A 10,621-nucleotide genomic window follows, 5' to 3' on the forward strand; every position below is an offset into this window, starting at 1 on the left:
TATCATACAGAATATTTTCACTGCCCTAAAAAGTCCATGTAATTCACCTCTCCATCCTTTTCTGTCCTCAGATCCCTGGCAACCTCTGAACTTTTTACTGTCTTCGTGCTTTTGCCTTTTCCAGAATGTCCTATTGTTGGAATCATACAGTATATAGCCTCTTCAGATGGACTTTTTTCAGTTAGTAATACACGTTTAAATTTCCTCCTTGTCTTTATGTGGCTTGATGGCTCTTTTTTTTAGTGCTGAATAATATTCTATTGTATGGTTGTACCACAGTTTATTTATCCATTCACCTACTAAAGGGCATCTTGGTTGCTTCCAAGTTTTGGCAAATATGAATAAAGCTGCTATACAGATTCACGTGCAGGTGCTTGTGTGGACGTAAGTTTTCAACTGATTTGGGTAAATACCAAAGAACATGATTGCCGATTGTATGGGAAGAGTATGTTTAGTCTTGTAAGAAATTGCCAAACTGTCTTCCAAAGTGGCTGCACCATTTCGCACTCCCACCAGCAGTGAGTGAGAGCTCCTCTTGCTCCGCATCCTCCCCGGCATTTGGTGTTGTCAGGCTTCAGATTTGGGTCATTCTGATGGGTTTAGCGGTATCTCCTTGTTGTTTTCATTCGCCATTCCCTAATGACGTATGATGGTGAGCATCTTTTCATATGCTTATTTGTCATCTCTATATCTTCTTTGCTGAGCTATTCAGATCTTTGGCCCATGTTTTAATTGGGTTGTTCATTTTCTTATTGCTGAGTTTTAAGAGTTCTTTGTATATGTTGAATAAGAGTTCTTTATCAAATATGTCTTTCGCAAATATTTTCTCCCAGTCTGTGGCTTGTTGTCTCATTCTCCTGATTGATTTTTTTTTAATGATTCAATTTTTTTTCCTGTTGTTAAAAAAATATTTTTATAAGTATATGTCACATGAATAGCAGAAAGGCTTGACTTTGCCAATGCCTTCATTCACAAGGGGCCCACTTTTGGCAGGTGTACCAGCCGATGTGGCATCCTGCAAGTACAGTATTGTGGCCCAGAGAGGGAATGTGACTTGCTTGAGATTGCACAGCCTGCTTCACTAAGATGATACATCCATGTCACGTGCATAACCTGCGAGTAATCAGAGAACTGTCTTGTTTGGTCTGTATGAGACTCCTGGAATGCTGCTTCTCTTTTCTTGACTTTTGAAAAATTGCAGAAAAATAACGTGACAACAGCAGATATTTTTTGAAAAGGAAAACATTGAAAAAAACTACCCACGATCACACCACCCCAATAAATTAACTATTTCACTTTTCTGAGAATTTTGTCTCTCTAGCAAAGGTTGGGACAAGGTACACAGTTACTGTAACGATTATCACCTTAGTGTCTCCTGTACATTTGCATTTTACTTTTTTCCAGATTTTAGTTTTCAAAATGATATTTTAGAATGGCAGCATGATATTCTGTCTGTTCCTGAAAGATGCCCAGCTTGCTGCTGCTCTGTCTCGAATGGGCTTCCCCCAGGCTGCCACACTCCCGGCTCCTCCACATCGTTCGGGTCACCTCCTGGGGGGGCCTTCCTTGAATGTCTTATCTAAAACAGTCCCCCTGATTGCAAGTCTCTCTCCATCCCATTATCCTGTTTTATTCTCTTGAAAGCATTTATGACTATCAGAAATTCTCTTTGTTCTTGTGTCTGTCTTCTCCCACTACAATATGAGCTTCATGAGGACAGGGAACTCTTCCGTCTTGCTTGCTCTGTATTTCCAGTGCCTACAACAATGCCAGACACATGGTAGGAGCTCGATAAATCTTTATTTAAATGACTCAAGAATTCAGAAGACCACAATTTTCCAAGTTGGTCATTGACCATCCATTTTTTTTAACTTATTAGTCAATGCTGCAGTAGGCATCTTGGAGATTCAGTTTATCAAGGGTTTTGGGAGGAGGGCTTTGGCAAAAGCTTTGGGTTCCTCTCCCATCTCTGTCATTTACTCACTTTGTGATGTTGGCCAGCATATTTAACTTCTCTGACTCTAGAGTTCCTTATTTGGAATGAGGGTAATATTAGTGCCTACCTCGTATGGTTACTGTGAGGATTGAATAAACATAATACCCATAAGTGCTTAGCACAATGCCCATGAAATACAGAGCAAATAACATTGGCCATCTGTTACCAGTGCCCTAAGTACTTTCCGGGTTTTGTCTCATGTCACCCTCAAAACCGTCCTATTTGCTGGTCACTTGACCAGGCTTATCTTGCGAAAATCCATCAGGCTGCAACTTATTTGCATACTTTTCTGTATTTGGATTATAGTTAATAAAAAGTTTGCTTAACAACAGCAACAAAAGCCCCATGAGGTAGGAAGCTTTATCATCCCCATTTTACAGATGAAGAAACTAAGGCTCAAAGAGGTTAAGTCACTGGCTCCAGATCACAGAGAACAGGTGGTGAGGCTGAGGCTGTGGAGCCCCTGCTCTTAACCACAGCTCTTCATGCCCTGCTCACGGCCTGGCCTGATCAAACACTCATTAACCAGTACCTTTTATTATTGTTATTAACATTTAACATTTTTGTTGTTTAAGTTTTTTCTTCCTTTTTTTGGTGAGGAAGATTCGCCTTGAGCTAACATCTATTGCCAATCTTCCTATTTTTTTTTTGCTTGAGGAAGATTAACCCTGAGCTAACATCTGTTTTCCTCTATTTTGTATGTGGGTCACCACCACAGCATGGCACTGATGAGCGCTGTAGGTCCTTGCCTGGGATCTGAACCCATGAACCCAGGCTGCTGAAGCGAGTGTGTTGAACTTCAGCACTGCGCCACAGGGCCAGCTCCTTTTTCTTCTATTTTAAATAATGCTTCAAAGTATGTCTTTGGGCATTTATGGCTTTTCTCTGCTTTTGGATTATTTCACTTAGATACAATCCCAAGGGTAGAATTAACTGGGGGAAATGGGGCCCAGAGAGGTGAAGTGATTTGCCCAAGGTCACATAAAAGTAGTGGTTCTTGGAGCAGGGCCATCATGCAGAGTTGCATAGGTTGTTCATTTCACAAGGGAACTGGGTCCAGGGGTGAGTGGGCTTCCTCTAGGAGGCAAGAGCTAAGGCTTGGGCAGAGTGTGAATGGGCAGAGGAGAGAGAGGGCATTCCAAGTGGAGGCACACAGGAGGGGAGACTGAGGAGGGTGTGATGGGGGAAATAACGGGAAACTAGTCTCAAAGGAGTAGAGAATCAGAAAAAGGGGGATATTAGGAAATAGGTGGGGCTGGACCATTCACTCATTCCACAAATATTAGCTAGGCTCCTACTGTATGCCAGGAGCTGTGGCTATAGCAGTAAACAAGGCCATCCAATCCCCCTACTCATGGAACAGATACTTTCTTGGGTGATACTTTCTCCACTTATAGACAGATAATTGATAAGGAAATTGAGTAAAACAAGTATAGATTGTGATAAATATAAAGAAAGAATCAAACAGGTGCTGAGTCCAACAGGTGCTGAGTCCAGAAGTAATGAGATGGGGACTTATTTAAATAGAGCAGCTAAAGAAAGCCTCTTTGGAGAGGTGATGTCTCAGTTGAGAAAAGGAAGACTATTCCAGGCAGAGCAGACAGCACATGCAAAGGCCCTGAGGTGGGTACTACAGAGAGGCCACTCAAAGCCATGCAGAAGAGGGTCTTGAGGGGTTGTAAGTTCAGAAGTAATTTCAGACAGTCAGTTTTGCAAAGGACTCTTCCCTCCATTCCAGGCTGATCTTTCTTCTGAGTTCAGTCTTACTTTTCCATATGTATGCTGGTTGACCCCACAGAGCAGTCACCTTAAAGTCATGTGTCTTTCCCAACCAGCTCCCCATCTCCAGTTGTCCTTCTAGTTCTCTACAGTCATCTAGACTGTTGCCAAGCTCCTTGGTCCTTCCTTCCTCATTCTCTCACTTCTGTCCCTTCTTTGGCCACCTTCCTAGACCAGGGAGCCAGCCAGGTACTGTGGTGCAGTAGGCCATGCACAGTAGGCACTTTAGGGGCACACAGACCTGGTTCGCATCCCAGCTCTACCATTCAGTTAACTTCCCTGGGCCTTAGTTTACTGGTCTATAAGGGGAGTTATACCCTGCTGGGGGTGGGGGAGTGAAATGAGATGATGATGTCAGTGACAGCAGCTGGCACACAGTAGGTATTTTCTAAATGACGGTGTCTTGCCCTTCCCTATCAATCTTGAGAACTGTCTTAGTTCTTGTACCTTGGCTCTTCATATTTGGGAAGCAGAGAGATGGTAAAGATCTGGGGTAACCACCGACTCCCTAATTTTCTCTCTGGAGGAACCAAACCCCCAAGAATCCCCTTTTTCAAAGTATTTTAAACAGATAGCTTAATTTGTCATCATAATACCTATCTATCATTAACTGAGGGTTTGCTACGTGCTGGTTCCTGTGCGAAGTGCCTTATATGTGCTCTCTTTTCATCCTCATGACAGCCCTATGAAGGAATTTCCATCATTATCCCCATTTTATAGTTCAGGAAACTGAGGTTCAGGAAAGTAAAGTTACTGGTTTAAAAATCGCATAGCTGGGGCTGGCCTGGTGGTGCAGTGGTTAAGCTTGTGCGTTGCGCTTTGCTGGCCCAGGGTTTGCCGATTCGGATCCCAGGCGTGGAACTAGCACCACTTCTCAAGCCATGCTGTGGTGGGCATCCCACATATAAAATAGAGGAAGATGGGCATGGATGTTAGCTCAGGGCCAGTCTTCCTCAGCAAATAGAGGAGGATTGGCGGCAGATGTTAGCTCAGAGCTAATCTTCCTCAAAAAAAAAAAAAAATCACAAAGCTGCTTACGGGATGAAATTGGGACTTAAGCCCACATTTTTCTGGTGCCAAAAAATTCCAAAAAACAAAAAACTCTGTATACCCAACCACTAGGGCATCCTGCCTCACAGCCCATTAGGCAAAAGCAGGGAGGGCCAACATGTTTCACTTCCTGGACGACAGGAGGCCCGGACTGGGGAGAGATTTTTCTGAGTCCCATAATGGACTGGACACTAAGCCAGGCTGTGGTGGGCCTGACCCCAGACCCCAGACTTGCTCCAGCAGAGCAAACTGGGAGATCTGAGACCTCAGGGTGGCCCAGCCCTTCCTCCCTGAGCTGGAACGCCTCCCCAGAGCAACGGAGCCATAAACACAAGCAGCTCTTTCAACGGGACACTGAGCCTGAGTCACGCAGTATTTATAGACGGGCCTCCTCTCCTCTCCTCAGCTTTGCCAGGACTTATCAGGTTCACTTGGGGCTCAGAGGGTGACAACCTGTTTATCATCCAAGGTGCCCAGGCTGGCTGTTGGGACATCCTCCGAGAACGAGGTTTGGAGGCCTGCCCGTGTTTAGACCTGACCTGACCCCCACACCAGACTGAGGCAACTCTCCCTACCGGAGTTGTTCCACCTTCTCCCCAATGTCCCTCAAGCCCGCCCCACCACAACCACATGCACGCCCAGTGAACTCATGGTCTCGCGTTAGAATGGGACGGAAATGCTTCTTCTCTCAGGAAGACCTCTTGGATTGATCTGGGAAGGTTAAAAACTTTCTCTAGTCCCATTGCTCTTTGGGAGTGCATCCTCTCATTGGTCAGACCATTGAATTAATCATCATAACATTGACCAAGGAAACTCTCTGTACCCAATATTGTGCTAAGAGTTTTAACATTACCCTTTTTAATCCTTACAATAATTTTATAAGTTGGATATTAATTTAATATCATCTTTATAGATGAGGAAACTGAGGCTCAGAGAGGTGAACTTGCCTAAGACCACACAGCCAGTAAGTAGCAGGGCCAGGCTCAAAATCTAGGCCTTCTTTGATTCCAGAGTCCAAGCTGTGGGTGACCTTGGGCACATTACTTCCCCTCTGAGCCTCGGTTTCTTTATCTGTAAAATGGAGACACTAATACCTACTTCTCACAGTTGTAAGGACTGAAGAAAACTGGTACACGGTAGGCTCACAACCACTGGCTGCTGCCCCCCACCTCCTGCCCCCAACGATCAGCGAATTAGCTGGTTCTAAGCTGCTCAGGACAATCAGCCAGGCCACATCTGGCTCTGACTTCAGGAACTTGAGTCCAGAACCCAGGCTGTTCCAGCCACTGCGCCCACCCTTGTTTCTGCCCAATAGCCAGGCTCCCTGTCCCAAGGGACTCAGAGCCCAGTGGCTGGGGTGTGTGGGGGGGGGGTGAAGGGGAGAGGGAGTGAGGGGGTGGAGAGGGAATTGGGGGCTTAGGGGGTGGCTGTGTGCAGAGGCACAGTAGACTGACCAGGCTCTCACCCCTGGGATCGATTTTGGGTGGTGCCAGCCCAGGGGGCCGGATTTAGTGGTTGAGCTTTGACCCCAGCTGGGTGGCAAGGCTGCAGGAACTAGGCAGAACCTGCTTGTGTGATTCCTGGAGGGCTGGGGGCTCCCGAGGCTCTGAGCCCTGCAAAGACCTGTGGGCTGGGTTTCTGAGTCTTTGCCAAGGGCAGCCTGCTCCTCTCTGCCGTCTTCACCGCCTCCTCCGCTAGCCCAGCGCAGAGCCACTAACTTGGGGTTCAGACTGATTTGGGTTCAAGGCCCAGCTGTTCTGTGTACTACCTGTGTGACCTTGGGTGAGGTACATTACCTTGGTGTCCTGATCGAGAAATGGAGACAATCAGCTCCCTCACAGGGCTGTGATGATTAAATGGGGTCCCTGGGTAGGGCTGTGTCCCCCTCCTTCGTTCTCCCTTCCCCTACGGGGGCCCATGAGGGCAGGGCTTGTTCTCCTGTCCTCACCCTGCCTTGTAGGGGCCTTTAAATGCATTCCCTCCGGCCTTGACCTGGCTGCTCCAGGGTCTCACGGTGCTTCCAGAAACCCTAAGTCCCCTCTGGCCTCCTGGCCAGGGCCCAGCTCACTCAGCTGTAGCTCAGATTTCCTGCTGGGCTCGTTAGAGGGCCTCGGTAAGGAGCCCCAGCCCTTGAGTCCTAATCCGTAGGAACAGTGACTGTTTAATAGTGGGGATTTCTTTCCAGCCGCTTTCTACGCCTGTACAACATGTTTGATAGACAAATTTATTTACATACACTTTATTTTTTTAATAGAAAAGAATCAGAAAACATATAAGTGGTGTATATTTTTCTGTTTGTGCCTAACAATATATTGCTGACATCTTTCATATTGGTGTTCAATATAGAAAGCTCAATGTCATTTTGTTAATTGGAGAAATATTTGTATATAAATGTTTATTCATTTTATGCACGGACAGGTGGAATGCTTATTGGGGTATACTTTTGTTTTCTTTCTTAATAAACTTTTAAAAAAGTATAATATACATTCAGAAAAGTGCACAATTCATCAGGGTACAGTTTTCAAGGGATTTTCACAAAGTGGCTGTGCCTGCAGAGCCCACCACCAGGTCAGGAACCAGATCATCACCTGCGCTCCCGGAGCCCAGCTTACGCGTCCAGCCCCCCAGCTGAGGGTAACACGACCCTGACCTCTAACAGCCTAGGTTAGTTTTGTCTTCTTTGAACTTTATGCAGACAGACTCATACAGCATGTAGGCTTTTGCTCAACATTCTTTATGAAATTCATCCATGTTGCTGCAGGCGTCAATATTTATTCATTCTTGTTGCTGTTTAGTACATGATGTGAGCACACACAGTTTAGTTATTTGTTCCATTGGTGGACATTGGGATTGTTTTGAAAGTTTTGCACTACAAACAATATTGCCCAAAAGTCCTTGTATGTAAATAGACCTATATATCTGAGTATCTATCTATCTATATCCAGCTAACTAACTAACTATATCTTTCTGTCATCTTTCCACTTTTTTGATGAGACGGATCCTTGGAATATAACAGCTGAGCTGCTGAGTCATGTGTATGAATATTTTACATCTTGATTTTGTCAAATTGCACCCCTTCCCCCAAGGTCAAGAGGACCGACAATGTCCGTTTCTCTACACCTTCACCAACCTTGGATATTATTAATCTTTAATATTTTTATCAGTCTGATAGAAGAAAAATCAGATTTTATTGTGGTTTAATGGGATTTTTTATATTAGTGAGGACGAGCACCTTGTTTTGTTTTAGGGGAGAGGGCATCGGCACTTGTTCCTTTGTAAATTGCCTTTTTGTTTTAGGGGAGAGGGCATTGGCACTTATTCCTTTGTAAATTGCCTTTTTGTATCCTTTGCTTATTTTTAAAACTTGCACGTATTATGGGTATTGACACCTGATCTTGACGTGTGTTTCTACTGTTTTCTCCTAACGGTCACTTGTCTTTAGCTTTGTTTATGGAGCAACTGCCGGTTTAAATATAGTTTGTTTTCCTCCTGCTTACTGTTATGATCTGGATTGTCCTGAGGGTGTGCGTGGCAAACCCAAGGTTCAAGCTGGTGGGGGCAGGGAGCAGCAGGCCAGGTGGGTGGGCAGTGGGCCCCCAAGACTGTCTCTCTGGGGTGTAAGCACAGAGCCCCTGGGCCTTGACTTTGCCCCAAGGTTTCCTCCAGTCCCTTTTCCAGTCTTCTCAGTGCCACCGGGCCTCACTGTCAGTGAAGAGAGTCTCTGCCCACAGGCCAGGGGCCAGGCAGGGATCAGAGCACGTCAGGGCCAGTGTTAATGGGGCAGTAGAGGGAGAGGAAGTTTAAGAGCGAGGGCTAAGCAGCTCGACTCTCTGAGTTCAAGTCCTGAACTCTACATGCATTTGGTGCCTGCCTTAGTCTGCTCAGGCTGCCATAACAATATACCACAGACTGAGTGGCTTAAACCACAGAAGTTTATTTGTCACAGTTCTGGAGGCTGGGAAACCCAAGATCAAGGTGCTAGCGAGGTAGGTTTCATGATGAGGCCTCTTCTCTTGGCTTGTAGATGACTGCCATCTCGCTGTGTGCTCACATGTCCTGTCCTCAGCGTGTGTGCGTGAAGAGAGAGAGAGTGAGCGGGCTCTCTTGTGTCTCTAAGGGCACTAGTCCCATTGGACTGGGGCCCCAACTCATGACCTTATCTAACCCTAATTGCCTCCCAGAGGCCCCATCTCCAAATCCCATCATATTGGGGGTTAGAGCTTCAACATATGAATTTTGGGGAGACACAAACATTAAGTCCATAAAAATGCCTCAGATCGTTTTCTAGAAGGGTAACCTTAGGCAAGTTACCTAATCTCTCTGTGACTCATTTTCTTATCTGTAGAATAGAGATGATAATAGTATTGCCCTGATGAATTAATAAATAAGTTAATAGCTATAAAACACTTAGGACAGACTGTGATAGCCTGCCTCTGAGATAGTCCTCAATAATTCTTGCCTCCTTATGCAATCCCCTCCCACACTGTATCCGGGTTGGTCTGTGTAATCAATAGAACACAGTGGAAACGATAGTGTGTGATGTCTGAGGCTAGGTCATAAAAGACATTGCCACTCTGTCTTGCTCTTTTGGATCACTGGCTCTGGGGGGAGCCAGCCTCCATGCTATGAGGATGCTCAAGCAGCCCTAGGGAGAGCTACATGTGCTGAGGAACCAAGGCCTCCCATCAACTTGCCAACTATGTGAGTGAGCCACTTTGGAAGTGGTTCCTTCAGGTCCAGTCAAGCCTTAAGATAAACTGAACTGCAGCCCCAGCCAACATCTTCATTACAACATCCTCAGAGACACTGAGCTGGAACCACTTGGCTTAGCTGCTCTTGAATTCCTGACTCACAGAAAATGTGTGAGATAATCAATGTTTATCATTGTTCTAAGCTGCTCGTTTGGAGGAAATCTGTTATGCAGCAATAGATAATACACAGACCATGGGATTATCCATAGTAACTCTCCAGTAAATGCCAGCCAGTATTAGTCCCCTGACTGTGAAAATATTAACAACAATGTTTGCTGAGTGTCTGTCATGTGCCAGATATGTGCCATGTGCCTGGGCAAATGGACTCCCACTTCTGTGCCATCAATTTTCGGCAAGGAATAGAGTGTTGGGGGCAGACACGGAACCTTAGCCTCTCGGGGCTAGAAAGGCTCAAAGAGATCATTACTCCACCCAACTCTCATTGTACAGATGAGGAGACTGAGACACCGGTTACCAAGGTAACAGAGCTGATAGGTGGAGGAGGCTAAACTTGAACTCAGATCCATTAGTGCCCAGGGCAGCCTCTTGACTGTTGTTCTGTACTCTCAGGGCCTTAAAGTAAGGGTCTATTGCATCTCATAGTTTATAAAGCACTGTCAATACTTTCTTTCAGGATCATTTGATGTAGAGCCCCCTACAGACCCTATTGACACCCATGTCCCCTGGGGTAATCCCTTTCTCTAAGGGCCACCCATACCCCAGAGCTCTTGTAGCTGCCCACTATGGTTGGCTGGACCTGGGGACAGCGGGAACAGGCCTGTGGGACTCCTGGCCCTGAGTGGTGAGATCCTGAGATGCTCCGCGACCCTTCCATGGCACATGGGCCAGGCCCAGTGGGCTTTGCCCTGGCATCTGGGGCACTGCATCATGCCCCAGACCCCATGGACCTGCCTCTACCAACTGCTCTGGGTTTAGCCTCTGGATCAAATGACCTATTGGTTTGATCCTGTGATTTGGGATGATTCTTCAAAGAGGATGTCATTGAAGCATATGACAGGGATCTCAAACTATGAAAAAAAATAGT

The 10,621-nt window shown here is 46.0% G+C and overlaps 1 long non-coding RNA gene across 1 annotated transcript in view; it reads left to right on the forward strand.

Moving 5' to 3' along the window:
• LOC106840040 (uncharacterized) overlaps window positions 1-6,177 on the forward strand; it is a 19,829-nt gene extending 13,652 nt beyond the window's left edge. Inside the window, exon 3 of the long non-coding RNA XR_006527692.2 lies at window positions 72-6,177. This is a non-coding gene — a long non-coding RNA (uncharacterized lncRNA). The remainder of the gene's footprint in view (window positions 1-71) is intronic.
• Window positions 6,178-10,621: the final 4,444 nt, after the last annotated feature.

This window comes from Equus asinus, chromosome 5 (assembly GCF_041296235.1).
Source record: "Equus asinus isolate D_3611 breed Donkey chromosome 5, EquAss-T2T_v2, whole genome shotgun sequence".
In the NCBI taxonomy this organism is placed as follows: Eukaryota; Metazoa; Chordata; class Mammalia; order Perissodactyla; family Equidae; genus Equus; species Equus asinus.